The following is a 21263-nucleotide window of genomic DNA, read 5'->3' on the forward strand; positions in this document are numbered from 1 at the left end:
CGACAGACAGACGGTGCAACATCACTACTGAGTAGACGTTATCGGAGCCAAATCACCACTAAGAGCTGCTTACTGTGTCGTTCCCGTCGTGGAGGCAATTGTCATAGGAGGGTTATACAGGCTATAAATGAGAATCGATAATCGGCATGTCATTAAGGTTAAAGAGAAGTTATTTTGGCCGTGAGATACAACAACAGATGGAAGGGAAGCTAATATTAAGACGTGTGAGAGAAACATGGCGGACACCGTTGCAATATTTCGTAATGATGGTAAGCTCAGATGATGTACAGCAATAAATGTGTGTGTAGTTGCGGTTCGAAGGTAATTAGGAGAATTAGGGGAAGGAAAAGTAAATGGAAAATATCAAGAATGGAAAATTAGATGAAGGGGTGAAGGAGGAAAAGATGGAGGCGATTGTGGTTGAGGTGGTAGTAGAGGTTATTGTAGAGGTGGCAATGGTAAAGTTGTTAGTGAAGGATGTGGTGCTTGAGAGGATGGAGAGAATGATTCAAATGGAGAAAAGACAAACGTAATAAAGTGAATGAAAAAAAATCCATAGACTAGGTGCTTAGAATGATGAAATTTCTAAAAGACATAGGTGCTTACATATCTCATGTGCTCAGATATTTTAAGTATTTCAGGTGCGAGGGCATTACAGAGAGAGAGAGCGACTTAGCATTACGAACTGACAAAGTTCTCATGAAATTTTCCCAGGCGTCCAAGACATCACAGTGTTCAGTGCAGGATGTAGTGCAGCGGGGAAACAGTATTACGTATCCGCCTGCAAGATAATGGAGAATCCGCCTCTTTGCTAACGCAGTTTACGGCATTACCGTCAGGAGTGGATCGAGAAGGTCGGTCCGCAGCTTCCTTTCTCCTGATACCACGAAGAACTGACAAGCACCGAGACCGGTCAGGACGAAATGAAATGTATGAAGACTGGTGAGGCGAACCGAGACGCAGGGTGATAGGTTAGAACGAACCGAGACACAGGGATGTGGCAAAACAGAAGCACCATTGAATAAAGGCACGCCAGCACACGATAATTAGCAACGAGACAAATTAAGAAGCATCATGACGCAACATGGTGGTCAGTTCTTCACCACCTACAAGGCTGAGGGAGTGATCATCTCAAAATTTTTTCTACTGTCTCCAGTTTGTTTTTTATTCGACTGAAGAGGTCGGCTGTGCATAAAAAGCGTTTCAGTAAAGGTACCCAAGTAATGCACATGTGTCTTAGCCATCAACTTGTCGGCTTTCTATACAACAATAAGAAACCAATGCATACCTTACATCATGACCAAAATGAAAAAGCAATGCGATACTTGCTCCCTCTATCCACTATTCCACAACACCCACACATCCCAAAAACCCTCAACTTAAATCTACAATATCTAGTGCCTGTCTCACCTCTTCATCACACTCCAACACTACCACACCACCGCATCACCACATCTCCATATCATATCGCCACATCATACTACCCCATGCAGTGTCATTAAGCCTTTACCCTGTGCTCCGTACATGTATATTGGGACACTATTTTAGTTTCAGCTGTTAGGTAACTTACAGACCTTTCAATGTGGTCACAGAATCCTTCCACTCCTTACAATAACTCTGGGATTGGTTACGTTTACACGAGAGAACGTTTTGGTTCTTCGGCTCTTTAAGTAAATTAAATGCTTCCTTCTTTCATATGTGGATAAGGTTCAGTTTATGTAGATTACTCCTTCAGCTTGTATCCGACCCTCCGTACTGTTTTTAGTTGTTCTTTATTTTCCTCGAGAATGAAATCTATGAATGATACGTTTGCATTGGTCCTTACTCCATGCCGCTTATCTAGGATTTATTTTCCTCAGTTTTATACTGTTGAGGTTTTGTCTCTGTGAGAGCTATTAATTCTGGTTGCTTCTCCACTATTCAACCTTTTAGGTCATAAAATCTGTTCGTGATTGCATCTGCATTCACATACAACATTGGTCTTTTTCACTTTCTCTCTGCTTTGATGTGTGTATGTGTGTGTGTGTGTGTGTATGTGTGTGTGTGTGTGTGTGTGTGTGTGTGTGTGTGTGTGTGTGTGTGTGTGTGTGTGTGTGTGTGTGTATGTAAGAGGTGAAATTAATGGATGAAGCATAAGAGTGGTAAGTACAATGAAGAAATCTAGTGTTGTTTGGTAGGGGTGGGAAAGCGATGAAGGAGGGATAAGGAGAGCAACTGGGAGAAGAGAGGAAAAAGTGGATGCGGTATAAACAGGAGGGACATCAAAAACAGTTAAGACAGGAAAGGACAGGAAAGAGCAGGAAAGGGCAGGAAAGGGAGAGTTATGTATTAAGAGCTGGAGAGAGGAAGAGAGATCGGAATGATGAAACGAAGGTACGTCAAAGCTGGCTAGTAGATGGCAGTGGTGGTTGGTGGCTGCAGGTACAAGGTGGATGTAGTGGATGTTACAGGTAGTGTAACAGTGGTGAAACTGTTCTTTACATCTCGTGGGTGATTAGTGTGAGTTATAAGCGCTGATGGTGAAGGGGAATAAAAAAGGGGTAACCTGCAAGTTGCTTCTCTGCCTGAGAATCTGTAGCTGCCTTCTCCTGAGGGGTTCTGCTCCTCCCTTCTTGTTTGAACCGTTTTTTTCTCTATTTGTATGTTAGGTCAACCTGATCCCTCACGGTTGCTGATAGAAAAACTTCTTTCGTATACACTTGCTTCTTTTTCAAGGCTTTTAAAAAAATCTTGTCTTAAACTTCTCTTTTTCTCCAGTCACTCTGTTTTAATAATCATTCTCCTCCCAAAATTATTTTCATTTGTGTGTGTGTGGGTTAACGTGCACCATCCCTTTTTAATATGTATGAATTCGTGTTATTTTTTTCTTTGCAAAAAGAATAGCTGAATAATGGAATTATTTATAAGAAGATGTATTAAGTGTTATAACCGCTGAAAATTATAAACAAAAATGAAAACATTATAAAAAACTGGACGCTAGGAGCTCCCGTCTTTAATATGTAATTAACTACAATAGTTCGTTATAAAAAAAGTAAATACAAGCACAAAAGATGTAGTGAATTAACTGTATGTAATATAAGCCCTGTCTGCATACCCACTGACCAGAGGAAAAGTGTGTCGGTTTAGGTAACTGGAGGGCGCTATTTGTCATATTAGCTACAAAAGGTAATTAAAAACAGATAATTACATGCACACAAGTAGTGGTGGATTTACTGTGGATAATGTACACTCCATATAGCCATTCTTTGCGGAGGAGAAAAGTACTTCATTTATGGTAACTTAAGAGAGTAAACCACATTCTATTGCAAAGATGAATTTGTCAGTTTTAAGTAGAGGAATATTTCCTAAGGACCCATGAAATAATTAACCTCGGTTATTTCCTCTTCATAATTTCAATGAATATGTGTATTTAAGGTAAAAGTGAGAAAGGGGCCTAGAAAGTAAAGGAGAAGGATAATGTAACAGTTTGTATTTGCAACAGCAACATCAAAAATACTAGTTCCCTCACCTCTCCTCCTAACGTCCCTACGTTTACCACGAGACTATACGAGGGAAGTCCAGCATGTGTTTAAACATCTGTTATACATAATATGAACATTATGGTGCAGCAAAAGGCACTAATTCCTATGTAAGTCAAGTTAAGGTTGAGTAAGGACGCGCTGATCCAGTTAAACTCTTAATTTGTTTGAGAAACTCATTACTTACGTCAACCCTGGAGGATGAGAAGGCTTAAAAGTTTTGGGAGATTTCTTATTAATCAACACAGCTTTTAAGCACCTTGCTGAGATCAGTATAAATAACCCGAGTTGGTATATTATTATTGTGTGTTTTTGAGACTGGAACATCATGCACATATTTGTTAATGCGTTCGCAACACGCACACACACACACACACACACACACACACACACACACACACACACACACACACACACACACACACACACACACACACACACACACACACACACACACACACACACACACACACACACACACACACACACACACACACACACACACACACACACACACACACATACCATAAGTTAGCTGCAACAGTAGCAAATAAACATGAGAACTGGTGCTGTCATTCGTGAAGATAAATTTCCGCAGAGTAAATGGATGTTATCGGCAGTAGTGTGGGGCGGGACGCGATAAAACCTTCTGGAATGGAGTAATAAAAGAGGCAGTGAGCAACGAGTACTTGTGAGGTGACGAGGCAGCTCCCACGCTCTGTCCCTGCCATGTTAGTGCTGAGATGCTGGCTCAGAAAAGTAATGAGGAAAGTGGGAAGGCGTTAAGCCCTTAAGGATCATATATCCCCTGGGAGAAGGGACATAAACGTACTTGATCTAATGAAAGGGAGAATACCTCTTAATTCCAAGCATCAATAGCTCTTCACCCGCATCTAGGCACCATCCCTTCTCCCTTAAGGAGAAGCAGGCAGGAGAAGAGGATCTTACAAGTAAAACGTGCGGGGTCTGAAAGAGTGAAATTAGCAGATCTGCGAGTCTGGAAAGTGGCATGAAGGGGTTTAGAAGTTCCGAGAAGGCAGGGAGAAAAGATGGAGGAAATAAGAGAGATGCGAAGGTGATAATAAAAGGAGGCATTAACAGAAAGCAGCAACTTCACTCTGGCTGTACCCTTCTCCAGAACAACACTTCAACTGATGACTCAAGTATGGAACACATTCGAGCAGCATTATGATGTCAACTAGATAAAGTCAGTTGATCAAATGAAAATGCTGACACACAGATAGCTCCAACTTCATAACATGCTTTCAAATGAGCTGATGTAGGTAACAGCTTTTAGCTTGTCAATAAAGTTAGGAATCCTTAACTTGTAAATAGCTTGCCAATAAAGCTAGGGATCCTTAACCTAACCTTGTCAAATCCTGTGTAAAAAAAAAATGCAATGGCAGAAAGGGGTATGAGCAGAGAGAGCGTATGAGGAGGGGGAGGGGGAATGAGCATTTAGAGAAATAGTGGATGGCAATAAGCTGAGAAAGGGGGGTGTATGAGCAATGAAAGAAAGAGGGATTACAGCCACTGAGATAGAGGGGATGATAAATAATAATATACGAGTGGGCGTAGAGGGTGTTTGGCACTGATGGAGAACGGTGTGAATATGATGGATATATAAAGTGTGGAGTGGGGAAAGGAGATCGGAGGGGACGTAAATAAGACGACATGGCTTAATTAGGAAGGAAACCTGAGAGAGAGGATGTGGCTTGGTTAGGGAAGGTATCTGAGGGAGGATGCAGCTTAGACAGGGAGGAAGGAGAAAACGTTAGGCGTGATAATGTATCTGTAAGACGGGGAACACTTGAGGCGAAAAATTGACAAAGCAAAATTAATAAGTATCGAAAGAATAGGGAAAAGCGAGTGGGAGTAATTGGGAGTGTAAGTATAATGCCCTTTTCACACTTATATTTGCATCCTAAGATATGTTATGTTTCCCGAGATCATTTCAAAGCCCAGCCCTATTTGAAGAGCTACCAATCCTTATTTCCATCTCAGGAGGCGACCCACAACAGTCGAGTAACACCTAGGTTCCTGTTTACTGCCAGGTGAAGTGGCAATAGGTGTAAGTAAATATGCCCAACGTATTTATCCTCTCCACGTTCATATCCGGACCCATGGAACGTAAACTAGTTCTGAGCCACGAACCAGCTAACTCCTGTGAAGAAAAGACATAAGTCACATGTTTTCCTTTGGGACTTCAGTTTCATGATCTCATTTAACCTTTCTTTGAGATTTAAACACATGATAAACCCGAATAATATATTAAAGGGAGCACGACACGTAGCAAGAGGTGAAGAATAGCTGCTGGGCCCAGGCACAGAGTAGAGAATAAATAAAAAAAATATGTTTTGAAAGAGGCGAGGAAGCGTTGTGGGTGAATCATCGAATTATTAAGTCAAAAATATATATTACATGGTAAAGATGAATAAATCGAGCAAAATGGTTGTCGTAATAACAAATTTTATAACAAAAACAAGCAATTTGGAAAAAAAGTAACAAACATAAAATAAAAATCTAACATATAAAAATAAAGAAAAAATAGAGATAAGAAACATGGATACGTTTGCGACTGGGTGTTGACGCATCTCACATACAACAGGTTGGTTTTACATCAGCTTCGCAAGATAAACATGCATGAGTTACGCCCTTCAGGCTGCTCCCACCCGTTTATGAGGGTGGAGTTATGGCCACCATTTGTCAGAGGAAAATGAGTAAGATACCATAGGCCGCTGCGGCTCATAACCTGGGATTGTTTAGGAGTGAGGGTGCATTAGTTCTAAACTAAATCACACTACCTTACATAAAAAGTAAAACTGAACTGATTCTGAGAGAAGATATCCACTTGTCTGATGCAAGTTACAGCACAAAGTTTCCAACATACGCTAATAATATTATAATGGAATACTCCACTATCCTCAGACGAAAGTGGGTGCTTAATGCGAATCCCTGTGACGAGTGACACCAGTGGTGCATCTGACGTCCTTGCACTCTCGTATCTTCATCTGAGAGATATATGTCATGTTAACACAGCCTCGGGCACTAGTATATCAAGAGGCATGTCACGAAGCTGTCGCCGCTGATAGCCCTGCTTCATGGACTGTGATCTATGAATTACCAGCAATAAACTGCACTCAGACTCCACGTTGTGTGGCCGTCTTTTCTTGCTCCCTGTGTCACCAGTCTCTCCCTCAGTTTTTAGGCAATGATAGCGCTCCTGCACGTAGTGATAACTACAAATACGAGAATTTTGATAAAGTTGCATCTGTTCCTGTTGCTTCTCTATCAAATAGAATATTAGGAACTGTCTCAAACAATGAATAAAAAAAAAGTTGCTCTTCTACAGTTTAAACTGAACTCTTCGTCAGCCTATTAACAATGAAATTAAATTATGACAGTGAAAAGATTCCTATATAATTGTTGATTTTCTGTCATTAATGAATGAACTAACTGGAGAAGCTACGTATGAATGTATAAATATCATGGAAAGGAATTTCATCTCGAAATTTATATATAAATATATATATATGTCGTGCAGAATAGGTAAAACTTGCGATTTTGGCTTAAATAGCAACGCTCTTCTTGCCGAATAAGGCAAGCGAAATTTCGTGTATGCAATAATTTCGCAAAAATAATTCTAAACCTAACGAAAAAATGTATTTCATTGTGTTTTGATTATTAAATTGCTGTGAACTTATCTAAAATATATTTAGTTGGGTTAGGCTAAATTAAATTGAGCTTGATATAATAAGGTTAGGTAAGTTATCTAAGGTTCTTATGGTACAAAATTTTTAATTTTTACATTAACTTAAAGGGAAAAAAATACATCTTTAAAGGTATAAGAGAAAATTTCTGAAAGGACTTAATTTTAAATGAGTTCTTGCTAATTGACCAGTTTTACCTATTCACCAGGACATATATATATACATACATATATATATATATATATATATATATATATATATATATATATATATATATATATATATATATATATATATATATATATATATATATAAGAATTCTGTTCCACTTCCCCATGGAGATAAGAGGAAATAAGAACAAGAACTAGAAAGAAAATGGCAAAAAACCCAGAAGGGTGTGTGTATATATATGCTTGTACATTTGTGTATAGTGTGACCTAAGTGTAAGTAGAAGTAGCAAGACGTACCTGTAATCTTGCATATTTATGAGACAGACAAAAGACACCAGCAATCCTACCATCATGTACAACAATTACACGCTTTCGTTTTACACTCACTTGGCAGGACGGTAGTACCTCCCTGGGTGGTTGCTGTCTACCAACCTACTACCTAATTTAGGGAACCGAAGCTCTATCATTATTATAATAATAATATGTATTATATTATTATTATTATTATTATTATTATTATTATTATTATTATTATCAATTCAGGGAACCAGAGCACAGATCCAATTTCCCAGATCAAAAGCCCCTCACCAGCATCAAGTTATATATATATATATATATATATATATATATATATATATATATATATATATATATATATATATATATATATATATATATATATGCATATATATATATATATATATATATATATATATATATATATATATATATATATATATATATATATATATATATATATATATATATATATATATATATATATATATACAGTGGTCCCTCGTTTTTTCGTAATTAATCCGTTCCTGGAGCCGTTACTATAAACGAAATTTACGATTTGCGAATCAATTTTCCCCTTAAGAAATGATGTAAATACAATTAATCCGTTCCTGACACCCAGAAATATTAAAACAAAAAATTTTTTTACATGAAATATACATATAGTATATATAGGGGCTCTGGTGGCCTGGTGGTTAACGCTCTCGCTTCACACGGTGAGGGCCTGGGTTCGATTCCCAGCCAGAGTAGAAACATTGGACGTGTTTCTTTCCACCTGTTGTCTATGTTCCCCATCAGTAAAATGGGTACCTGGGTGTTAGTCGACTGGTGTGGGTCGCATCCTGGGACACTGACCTAAGGAGGCCTGGTCACAGACCGGGCCGCGGGGGCGTTGACCCCCGGAACTCTCTCCAGATAAACTCCAGATAGTACATAAACAATACAATGGGAAATGATGAATGAAACATTAACAGCATAACACTTACCTTTATTGGAGATTCTTCTTAGTGTATGGGAGACTGGAGGAGGAGAGAGATTGGATTGTTTACAGTTTGGAAGGGGAATCCTCTTCCAGCAACACCTCAGGTACCAATTGCTTCTCTGGGGATGCTTCTCTTCTCTGTTTCTTAATGCCACTAGGACCACCTTGAGAGTCACTCTAGTCCTGTCTCTCAAAATAACTGTGGAGAGAGCTCTGTTTCTGGTGTCTCTTTAACACTTCCCGAAAATGGCCCAAGACTTTGTCACTGTACATATTTCTCACTTTCTTTACCACAGGCTTGGCACTAGGAGCTTTCTTTGGAGCCATGGTAGCTTATTTAGCAATTGCAAGTACTAAAATGAGTGGAATATTATGAAATATTTCGTAGGAGCACTTGAGGGGACCTTCACTCACTGGTAAACAATGCCAGACTGGCTGGGTAGGGAGGCCGCCCCGGCTCACACCGTGCGTACGTGTCCCAGACGAACTACTATTAGCGAGTCAACCTATGAAAAGCGAGTCCATGTTAATACGAAAATACCCCTATGATTGGCGAAATTTACGATTGCCGAGAACTACGAAAAGCGAGGGACCACTGTATATATATATGTATATATATATATATATATGTGTGTGTGTGTGTGTGTGTGTGTGTGTGTGTGTGTGTGTGTGTGTGTGTGTGTGAAAACGTTGAGATTTTAACGTTACAAGCTATAATAAAGGAGTTAATTTCCTGTTAAGATAAACGTTTTAATAATAAAGGCGTGAGGTATTTCGCAGGTCTCAACCATAATTCGTGCCATTGCCCCAAGCATTGTATTACCCTTTCAGGTAATACACTCCTCCTAATTATAATAATCATAATAATAATATCACTTGTCGTCTCGTCACTTTTTCTACATAGCCACTCCTTGTCCTTGACTTAGCCGAACAGAAAAGAGAGGATCCTTACAGTAGTCTGTCTTCCATCATCATTCACACCCAGTTGAGTCCTGGTCAGCTGCCAACTTTCCTGGCAAGTAACTGACACAGCAGCCATCGGGAAGCATAGGGAATTCTGGCTGCAAGTGTAGTCTTTTGCGCAGATAATAAACAATGGATCAAGCCTCCACCACTGAATGTACTGAATGACTCTCACCAGTCTAAGTTTGACATACAGAATAATAATAATTATAATGAATGCCACGATGCAGAAAAAGCTCTTCTCAATAATAATAGAATACAATACCGTAAAACAGATGAATTTGACATGTGCAACACTTTAGTATCTTTATTTCCAGTGTTTTCAGACCGAAAACGGAGGCGAATACAAGTGGTCACACTGTTCTATTCGTCGATCTTAGCACACTCTCAGAGACCTGTCGTATATATATATATATATATATATATATATATATATATATATATATATATATATATATATATATATATATATATATATATATATATATATATATATATACATATATCGTGCCGAATATGTAAAACTGGTCAATTAGCAAGAACTCATTTAAAATTAATTCCTTTCTGAAATTTTCTCTTATACGTTTAAAGATATATTTTTTTATTAATGTTAATGTAAAAATTGATAATTTTGCGCCAAAAGAATCTTAGAAAACTTGCCTAACCTTATTATAAAAAACGCAATTTATTTTAGCCTAACCCAACTAAATATATTTTAGATTTGTTTACAATAATTTAACATTAAACAAACACAGTGAAATATATTTTTTTCGTTAGGTTCAGAATGATTTTGGCGAAATTATTGCATACACAAATTTTCACTTTTCCTATATGGCAAGAAGAGCGTTGCTATTTAAGCCAAGATCGCAAGTTCTCCCTATTCGGCACGACATATATATATATATATATATATATATATATATATATATATAGATATATATATATATATATATATATATATATATATATATATATATATATTATATAGTATATATACACACACACCACACACGAGAGAGAGAGAGAGAGAGAGAGAGAGAGAGAGAGAGAGAGAGAGAGAGAGCTTAGGTGGGTTTTTGCGGAACTGGAAGGGGGTGAGGTATTGGTGATGTTTTTGCATTTTTTACTACCAAACGACAAGAGACGAAGGCAAATATCGTCCCATGGGGTACTTATGTACGTGAGGGCGAGGTGAGGGGAGGGAGAGATTATGCAGAGGCCAGAGAGGGGACGCGAGGGGACTAGAAGATTGTACACATAAAAATGACAACAGGGTAGGAGTACGCTTCCATTCACACTTGGCATTCCAATCTCGCCTCGAAAATTGCTGTTTCAGGGTTATTGAGGAGTGTACGTAATGCTAGTATGTCTTCCTGATGCCAAAATACGCCTTTAGTTTGTTGTTGAATGTGAGTTTTGTTTTACACGTGACCACTGAGCGGCCAGGTGACCTTAAAACCTCCTTGGTTAGTAGCAAGTGCTCTCTCTCTCTCTCTCTCTCTCTCTCTCTCTCTCTCCCACACACACACACACATACACACACACACACACACACACACACACACACACACACACATACGCACACAGACATAAACAGGGGAAAATATGATATTGCTATGGAAGGATTTTTGTGATTTTCATTGGAGAAGTGCTGAGCATGTAGGAATCAAACAGCGCCTGGTTTTAATCCTAGAAAGGTGAGGGTAACTTCAGACTCGCGGCTAAAGAGTTCTTCACCGGCACCAAGGGACCCAAATGAGGAAGCTGAGGAAGAAGAGGAAGGGGAAAATACAAGGGGAGGGGAATCTCACAGAGCCCAGGAGAATTCTTTTTTCCTGTTTGCATAAAGCTCTAATTCCATGAGCGATGGAGGCTTGATCCTCATCCTCCCGGTAACAGAGAAAGAAACTCCAATCCCATAGCCAGGATTTCCCCAAAGGCCAGAGGGAAAATGTTAAGACGCGGGCCCAAGAAAACTCTGTATTTCCATTTTGTCTCTCAGTAACTTCTTGGCCAAACTCGAGGATCTTGTCTTCGCTTTTTAAATCAAGGAAGAGAATGTTATTCTTTTTCTCGAGTGAACCTCCACTGTGACCCGTTAACATGCGAGAGTGAGCAAACTACAGGAACAGTAAGCCAGCTAGAAGAACAGTAAGTGAGCTAGGAGAACAGTAAGCGAACTACAGGAACAGTAAGCGAGCTAGAGGGACAGAAAGCGAGCTAGAAGAACAGTAAGTGAACTAAAAGAACAGTGACCTAGAGGAACAGTAAGCGAACTAGAAGAACAGTGAGCTAGAGGAACAGTAAGCGAGCTAGAGGAACAGAGCTAGAGGAACAGTAAGCGAGCTAGAAGAACAGTAAGTGAACTAAAAGAACAGTGAGCTTGAGGAACAGTAAGCGAACTAGAAGAACAGTGAGCTAGAGGAACAGTAAGAGAGCTAGAAGGACAGAAAGCGAGCTAGAGGTACAGTAAGCGAGCTAGAACAGTAAGCGAACTACAGGAACAGTAAGCGAGCTAGAGGGACAGAAAGCGAGCTAGAAGAACAGTAAGTGAACTAAAAGAACAGTGAGCTAGAGGAACAGTAAGCGAACTAGAAGAACAGTGAGCTAGAGGAACAGTAAGCGAGCTAGAAGAACAGTAAGCGAACTAGAAGAACAGTAAGAGAGCTAGAGGAACAGTAAGCCAGCTAGAAGAACAGTAAGCGAGCTAGAAGAACAGTAAGCGAGCTAGAAGAACAGTAAGCGAGTTAGAGAAACAGTAAGCGAGCTAGAAGAACAGTAAGCGAGCTAGAAGAACAGTAAGAGAGCTAGAGGAACAGTACGCAAGCTAGAAGAACAGTAAGCAAGCTAGAGGAACAGTAAGAGAACTAGAAGAACAGTAAGCAAGCTAGACGAACAGTAAGCGAGCTAGAAGAACAGTAAGCAAGCTAGAAGAACAGTAAGCAGCTAGAGGAGCAGCAAGCGAGCTAGAAAAACAGTAAGCAAACTTGAGGAACAGTAAGCGAGCTAGAAGAACAGTAAGCGAGCTAGAAGGACAGTAAGCGTGCTAGAGGAACAGTAAGCAAGCTAGAGGAACAGTAAGCAAGCTAGAAGAACAGTAAGCAAGCTAGAGGAACAGTAAGCGAGCTAGAAGAACAGTAAGCAAGCTAGAGGAACAGTAAGCAAGCTAGAAGAACAGTAAGCAAGCTAGAGGAACAGTAAGCAAGCTAGAAGAACAGTAAGAAAGCTAGAGGAACAGTAAGCGAGCTAGAATAACAGTAAGCAAGCTAGAAGAACAGTAAGCAAGCTAGAGGAACAGTAAGCAAGCTAGAAGAACAGTAAGCAAGCTAGAGGAACAGTAAGCAAGCTAGAGAAACAGTATGCAAGCTACAGGAACAGAAAGCAAGCTAGAGGAACAGTAAGCGAGCTAGAAGAACAGTAAGTGAGCTAGAAGAACAGTAAGCAAGCTAGAAGAACAGTAAGCGAGCTAAAGAAACAGTAACCAAGCTAGAGGAACAGTAAGCGAGCTAGAGGAACAGTAAGCAAGCTAGAAAAACAGTAAGCAAGCTAGAGGAACAGTAAGCGAGCTAGAAGAACAGTAAGCGAGCTAGAGAAACAGTAACCAACCTAGAGGAACAGTAAGCGAGCTAGAAGAACAGTAAGCGAGCTAGAGAAACAGTAAGCGAGCTAGAGAAACAGTAAGTGAGCTAGAGAAACAGTAAGCGAGCTAGAGAAACAGCAAGTGAGCTAGAGAAACAGTAAGTGAGCTAAGAAACTAAGCGAGCTAGAGAAACAGTAAGCGAGCTAAAGACAGAACAGCTAAGCGAGCTAAGAGCTAAAGGAACAGTAAGCTAGAGCTAGAGAGGAACAGTAAGCGAGCGAGCTAGAGAAGAACAGTAAGCGAGCTAGAGAAGAACAGTAAGCGAGCTAGAGAAACAGTAAGCGAGCTAGAGAAACATTAACAGTAAGAGAGCTAGAGAAACAGTAAGCGAGCTAAAGAACAGTAAGCGAGCTAGAAGAACAGTAAGAAACAGTAAGAGCTAGAGAACAGTAAGCGAGCTAGAAGAACAGTAAGCGAGCTAGAAGAACAGTAACTAGAGCTAGAGAGAACAGTAAGCGAGCTAGAAGAACAGTAAGCGAGCTAGAAGAACAGTAAGCGAGCTGAACAGTAAGCGAGCTAGAGAAACAGTAAGCGAGCTAGAAGAACAGTAAGCAAGCTAGAGAAACAGTAAGCGAGCTAGAAGAACAGTAAGCGAGCTAGAGAGAACAGTAAGCGAGCTAGAGAGAACAGTAAGCGAGCTAGAGGAACGGTAAGCAAGCTAGAGGAACAGTAAGCGAGCTAGAGGAACAGTAAGCGAGCTAGAAGAACGGTAAGGAAGCTAGAGGAACAGTAAGCGAGCTAAAATAACAGTAAGCAAGCTAGAAGAACAGTAAGCGAGCTAGAAGAACAGTAAGCAAGCTAGAAGAACCGTAAGCAAGCTAGAGGAACAGTAAGCGAGTTAGAGGAACAGTAAGCAAGCTAGAGGAACAGTCAGCAAGCTAGAGGAACAGTAAGCGAGCTAGAGGAACAGTAAGCAAGCTAGAATAACAGTAAGCAAGCTATAAGAACAGTAAGTGAGCTAGAAGAACAGTAAGCGAGCTAGAAGAACAGTAAGCGAGCTAGAAGAACAGTAAGCGAGCTAGAAGAACAGTAAGCGAGCTAGAGGAACAGTAAGCAAGCTATTAGAACAGTAAGCGAGCTAGAAGAACAGTAAGCGAGCTAGAAGAACAGTAAGCGAGCTAGAAGAACAGTAAGCGAGCTAGAAGAACAGTAAGAGAGCTAGAGAAACAGTAACCAAGCTGGAGGAACAATAAGCGAGCTAGAAGAACAGTAACCAAGCTAGAGAAACAGTAACCAAGCTAGAGGAACAGTAAGCGAGCTAGAGGAACAGTAAGCGAGCTAGAGGAACAGTAAGCGAGCTAGAGGAACAGTAAGCGAGCTAGAGAAACAGTAAGCGAGCTAGAGGAACAGTAAGCGAGCTAGAGAACAGTAAGCGAGCTAGAGGAACAGTAAGCGAGCTAGAAGAAAAGTAAGCGAGTTAGAGGAACAGTAAGCGAGCTAGAAGAACAGTAAGCGAGCTAAAGAACAGTACGCAGCGAGCTAGAAGAACAGTAAGCAAGCTAGAGGAACAGTAAGCGAGCTAGAAGAACAGTAAGCGAGCTAGAGAACAGTAAGCGAGCTAGAAGAACAGTAGCTAGAAGAACAGTAAGCGAGCTAGAGGAACAGTAAGCGAGCTAGAAGAACAGTAAGAAAGCTAGAGGAACAGTAAGCAAGCTAGAAGAACAGTAAGCGAGCTAGAAGAACAGTAAGCAAGCTAGAGAACAGTAACAGCTAAGCGAGCTAGAAGAACAGTAACAGTAAGCAAGCTAGAACAATAAGGAACAGTAAGCGAGCTAGAGGAACAGTAAGCAAGCTAGAAGAACGGTAAGAAAGCTACAGTAAGAATAACAGTAAGCAAGCTAGAAGAACAGAACAGTAGAGGAACGGTAAGCAAGCTAGAGAACAGTAAGCGAGCTAGAAGAACAGTAAGCTAGAGGAACTAAGCGAGCTAGAAGAACAGTAAACAAGATAGAGGAACAGTAAGCGAGCTAGAGGAACAGTAAGCAAGCTAGAGGAACAGTAAGCAAGCTAGAAGAACAGTAAGCAAGCTAGAGGAACAGTAAGCAAGCTAGAGGAACAGTAAGCGAGCTAGAGGAACAGTAAGCAAGTTAGAGGAACAGTAACCAAGCTAGAGGAACAGTAAGCAAGCTAGAGGAACAGTAAGCGAGCTAGAGGAACAGTAAGCGAGCTAGAGGAACAGTAAGCAAGTTAGAGGAACAGTAAGCGAGCTAGAGGAACAGTAAGCAAGCTAGAGGAACAGTAAGCGAGCTAGAGGAACAGTAAGCGAGCTAGAGGAACAGTAAGCGAGCTAGAGGAACAGTAAGCGAGCTAGAGGAACAGTAAGCAAGCTAGAGGAACAGTAAGCGAGCTAGAGGAACAGTAAGCGAGCTAGAGGAACAGTAAGCGAGCTAGAGGAACAGTAAGCGAGCTAGAGGAACAGTAAGTGAGCTAGAGAAACAGTAAGCGAGCTAGAGAAACAGTAAGCGAGCTAGAGAAAGAGTAAGTGAGCTAGAGAAACAGTAATCGAGCTAGAGAAACAGTAAATGAGCTAGAGAAACCGTAACCGAGCTAGAGAAACAGTAAGTGAGCTAGAGAAACAGTAAGCGAGCTAAAGGAACAGTAAGCGAGCTAGAGAAACAGTAAGCAAGCTAGAGGAACAGTAAGCGAGCTAGAAGAACAGTAAGCGAGCTAGAAGAACAGTAATCGAGCTAGAGAAACAGTAAGCGAGCTAGAAGAACAGTAAGCAAGCTAGAGAAACAGTAAGCGAGCTAGAGAAACATTAAGCGAGCTAGAGAAACAGTAAGCGAGCTAGAAGAACAGTAAGCAAGCTAGAGAAACAGTAAGTGAGCTAGAGAAACAGTAAGCGAGCTAGAGAAACAGTAAGCGAGCTAAAGAAACAGTAAGCGAGCTAGAGAAACAGTAAGCGAGCTAGAGAAACAGTAAGCAAGCTAAAGGAAGAGTAAGCGAGCTAGAAGAACAGTAAGCAAGCTAAAGGAACTAAAGGAAACATTAAGCGAGCTAGAAGAACAGTAAGCGAGCTAGAGGAACAGTAAGCGAGCTAGAAGAACAGTAAGCAGCTAGAGAAACAGTAAGCGAGAAGAACAGTAAAGCGAGAAACTAGAAGAACAGTAAGCGAGCTAGAGAAACTGCAAGCTAGAAGAACAGTAAGCGAGCTAGAAGAACAGTAAGCGAGCTAGAGAAACAGTAAGCGAGCTAGAAGAACAGTAAGCGAGCTAGAAGAACAGTAAGCGAGCTAGAGAAACAGTAAGCGAGCAAGAGAACAGTAAGAACTAAGAACAGTAAGCGAGCTAGAAGAATAGTAGCTAGAAGAACAGTAAGCGAGCTAGAGAACAGTAAGTGAGCTAGAGTAACAGTAAGCGAGCTAGAAGAACAGTAAGCGAGCTAGAGAAACAATAACAGCTAAGGAACAGTAAGCTAGAACAGTAAGTGAGCTAGACGAACAGTAAGCGAGCTAGAAGAACAGTAAGTGAGCTAGAAGAACAGTAAGTGAGCTAGAAGAACAGTAAGCGAGTTAGAAGAACAGTAAGTGAGCTGGAAGAACAGTAAGTGAGCTAGAAGAACAGTAAGTGAGCTAGAAGAACAGGAAGCGAGCTAGAGAACAGTAAGCGAGCTAGAGAGAACAGTAAGCGAGCTAGAGGAACAGTAAGCGAGCTAGAGAACAGTAAGCAAGCTAGAACAGTAAGCGAGCTAGAGAAAAGAACAGTAAGCGAGCTAGAAGAACAGTAAGTAAGCGAGCTAGAAGAACAGTAAGCGAGCTAGAGAGAACAGTAAGCTAGAAGCTAGAGAGAACAGTAAGCAGTAAGCTAGAAGAAACAGTAAGAACAGTAAGCGAGCTAGAGGAACAGTAAGCGAGCTAGAAGAACAGTAAGCGAGCTAGAAGAACAGTAAGCGAGCTAGAGAAACAGTAAGCAAGAGGAACTAAGCGAGCTAGAGAACAGTAAGCAGTAAGCTAGAGGAACAGTAAGTGAGCTAGATTAACAGTAAGCGAGCTAGAGAAACAGTAAGTGAGCTAGAGAAACAGTAAGCGAGCTAAAGGAACAGTAAGCGAGCTAGAGAAACAGTAATGAGCTAGAAGAACAGTAAGCGAGCTAGAAGAACAGTAAGCGAGCTAGAGAAACAGTAAGCAAGCTAAAGGAACAGTAAGCGAGCTAGAGAAACAGTAAGCAACTAAAGGTAAGCGAGAGCTAGAGAGAACAGTAAGCGAGCTAGAAGAATAGTAAGTGAGCTAGAAGAACAGTAAGCGAGCTGCTAGAAGAACAGTAAGCGAGCTAGAGAAACAGTAAGCGAGCTAGAAGAACAGTAAGAGAACTAGAAGAACAGTAAGCGAGCTAGAGAAACAGAAAGCGAGCTAGAGAAACAGTAAGCAAGCTAGAGAAACTGTAAGCGAGCTAGAAGAACAGTAAGTGAGCTAGAGAAACAGTAAGCGAGCTAGAGAAACAGTAAGCGAGCTAAAGAAATAGTAAGCGAGCTAGAGAATCAGTGAGCGAGCTAGAGAAACAGTAAGCAATCTAAAGGAACAGTAAGCGAGCTAAAAGAACAGTAAGCGAGCTAGAGGAACAGTAATCGAGCTAGAAGAACAGTAAGCGAGCTAGAAGAAGAGTAAGCGAGCTAGAGAATCAATAACCAATCTAAAGGAACAGTAAGTGAGCTAAAAGAACAGTAAGCGAGCTAGAGAAACAGTAAGCGAGCTAGAAGAACAGTAAGCGAGCTAGAAGAACAGTAAGCGAGCTGCTAGAAGAACAGTAAGCGAGCTAGAGAAACAGTAAGCGAGCTAGACGAACAGTAAACGAGCTAGAAGAACAGTAAGCAAGCTAGAGGAACAGTAAGCAAGCTATAAAAACAGTAAGCAAACTTGAGGAACAGTAAGCGAGCTAGAAGAACAGTAAGCGAGCTAGAAGAACAGTAAGCGAGCTAGAAGAACTGTAAGCGAGCTAGAAGAACAGTAAGCGAGCTAGAGGAACAGTAAGCAAGCTAGAATAACAGTAAGCAAGCTATAAGAACAGTAAGTGAGCTAGAAGAACAGTAAGTGAGCTAGAAGAACAGTAAGTGAGCTAGAAGAACAGTAATCGAGCTAGAAGAACAGTAAGCGAGCTAGAGGAACAGTAAGCAAGCTATTAGAACAGTAAGTGAGCTAGAAGAACAGTAAGCGAGCTAGAAGAACAGTAAGCGAGCTAGAGGAACAGTAAGCAAGCTAGTAGAAGAGTAAGTGAGCTAGAAGAACAGTAAGAGAGCTAGAAGAACAGTAAGCGAGCTAGAAGAACAGTAAGCGAGCTAGGAGAACAGTAAGCGAGCTAGAGGAACAGTAATCAAGCTAGAGGAACAGTCAGCAAGCTAGAGGAACAGTAAGAGAGCTAGAGAAACAATAACCAAGCTAGAGAAACAGTAAGCGAGCTAGAGGAACAGTAAGCGAGCTAGAGAACAGTAAGCGAGCTAGAGAAACAGTAAGCGAGCTAGAGAAACAGTAAACTAAAGAAACAGTAAGCGAGCTAGAGAAACAGTAACCAAGCTAGAGGAACAGTAAGCGAGCTAGAGAAACAGTAACCAAGCTAGAGAACAGTAAGCGAGCTAGAAGAAACAGTAAGCGAGCTAGAGAAACAGTAAGCGAGCTAGAGAAACAGTAAGTGAGCTAGAAGAACAGTAAGCGAGCTAGAGAAACAGTAAGCGAGCTAGAAGAAACAGTAAGCGAGCTAGAGAAACAGTATGCAAGAACAGTAAGCGAGCTAGAGAAACAGTAAGCAAGAGAGAAACTAGAGAAAACAGTAAGCGAGCTAGAGGAACAGTAAGCGAGCTAGAAGAACAGTAAGCTAGAAGAACAGTAAGCGAACTAGACGAACAGTAAGCGAGCTAGAAGAACAGTAAGCTAGAGAAACAGTAAGCGAGCTAGAGAACAGTAAGCGAGCTAGAGAAACAGTAAGCGAGCTAGAAAGAACAGTAAGTAGAGCAAGCTAAAGGAACAGTAAGCGAGCTAGAGAAACAGTAAGCGAGCTAGAGAACAGTAAGCGAGAGCTAGCTAGAGTAGAACAGTAAAGCTAGAGCTAGAACAGTAAACAAAGAACAGTAAGCTAGAGCTAAGCAAGAAAATGAACAGAAAGCGAGCTAAAGAACAGTAAGCAATCTAAAGTAAGCGAGCTAGAAGAACACTAAGCGAGCTAGAGAGAACAGTAAGCGAGCTAGAGAAACAGTAAGCGAGCTAGAGAAACAGTAAGCGAGCTAGAAGGAACAGTAACCGAGCTAGAGAAATAGTAAGCGAGCTAGAGAAACAGTAAGCAATCTAAAGGAACAGTAAGCGAGCTAGAGAAACAGTAAGCAAGCTAAAGGAACAGTAAGCGAGCTAGAGAAACAGTAAGCAATCTAAAGGAACAGTAAGCGAGCTAAAGAAACAGTAAGCGAGCTAGAAGAACAGTAAGCAAGAGCGATTGGGAGTGAGCTGGGGAAAAATGGCGAGAGGAAGAGTAACAAGAGAGCCAGAGGAAGAGAGGAAGCGACAAGGGAACACGTGAGAGAAAGATATCAGGTAAGCGAGGGAGATGGAGAGAGCAAATGAAAGAGAGGAAGAGAATAAGAGAAAGAGCTAGTCGGATGAGAGAGCGAGGGAGAATCAGGAGGGAGGGAGGGAGAGAGGGGGAGGAAGAGACAGAGGAAGAGGAAGTGAGAAGGGAACAGGTGAGAGAAAGAGAGCAAGCAAGAGAAAAAGAAAGAGCTAATGAGTGGAGAGAGCAAGTGAGAGGGAAAGTGAGCGAGTGAGAGGGAAAGAGAGAGCGAGTGAAAGGGAGAGAGAGAGACTGGTTGACAGACAGACAGGGATAGGTAAAGACAGACTGACAGTTGAGACGTCGAGTTTCAGCTCCTGGTCCTGCCCCCTAACATCCCCCCATGACCTCTTATTAAAATTTCATTAACCTCAACCTCCTTCCAGTCTGATGACTAGTCTCTCACTCTGTAGATTACTGATTACTCTCATCATTTTCCTTTTTTTTAGTATCTTCACTTTAAATGTCCTTTTACGAACAAGTCTATAAAAAGCTTTTCACCAGTTTCACACTCGAATCCGCAAAAAGCACCGAGTCATCAACAAACAGCACCTACGACACTTCCCTGAAATGAGAATCTCAGTGTTTCATGGAGATAAGAAATTGTGTAATTAGTGTGAATCGGTGTCCTGGCAACTGGAACGTCCTTAACTACGCTGACTTAACCACAATTTATAAATATCTTTGAACATCAAAATGGTATACAATACCGACAGGTTGTTAGGTAAGACACATATGCAACAGTTAGACAACTTTATTCCGAAACGTTTCGCCTACACAGTAGGCTTCTTCAGTCGAATACAGAAAGTAGGCAGGAACAGTAGAGATGTGAAGACGATGTAATCAGTCCATCACCCTTAAAGTCGTAGAATTTGAGGTTGTCAGTCCCTCGGCCTGGAGAAGTTCAGTTCCATAGTCAGGAACTATCTGAAGATCAAGCGACAGTGCGGAGACTTAAATACTGTCGGAAGGAGAGGTGCAGGGTAGTAGTAGTAGTAGTAGTAGTAGTAGTGAGAGGTAACTGAGAGGTCATGTCCCTCTCAGATCCAACCCTTCTCACTTGAAAAGCTTGTCCAAGGTGTTTTCTGTACCAAGATGCTACGTGTTGCAGTGTCTGACAAGATGAACATCAAAATGGTATACAATACCGACAGGTTGTTAGGTAAGACACATATGCAACAGTTAGACAACTTTATTCCGAAACGTTTCGCCTACACAGTAGGCTTCTTCAGTCGAATACAGAAAGTAGGCAGGAACAGTAGAGATGTGAAGACGATGTAATCAGTCCATCACCCTTAAAGTCGTAGAATTTGAGGTTGTCAGTCCCTCGGCCTGGAGAAGTTCAGTTCCATAGTCAGGAACTATCTGAAGATCAAGCGACAGTGCGGAGACTTCAATACTGTCGGAAGGAGAGGTGCAGGGTAGTAGTAGTAGTAGTAGTAGTAGTAGTGAG

Source organism: Cherax quadricarinatus, chromosome 22 (assembly GCF_038502225.1).
Source record: "Cherax quadricarinatus isolate ZL_2023a chromosome 22, ASM3850222v1, whole genome shotgun sequence".
NCBI lineage: Eukaryota > Metazoa > Arthropoda > Malacostraca > Decapoda > Parastacidae > Cherax > Cherax quadricarinatus.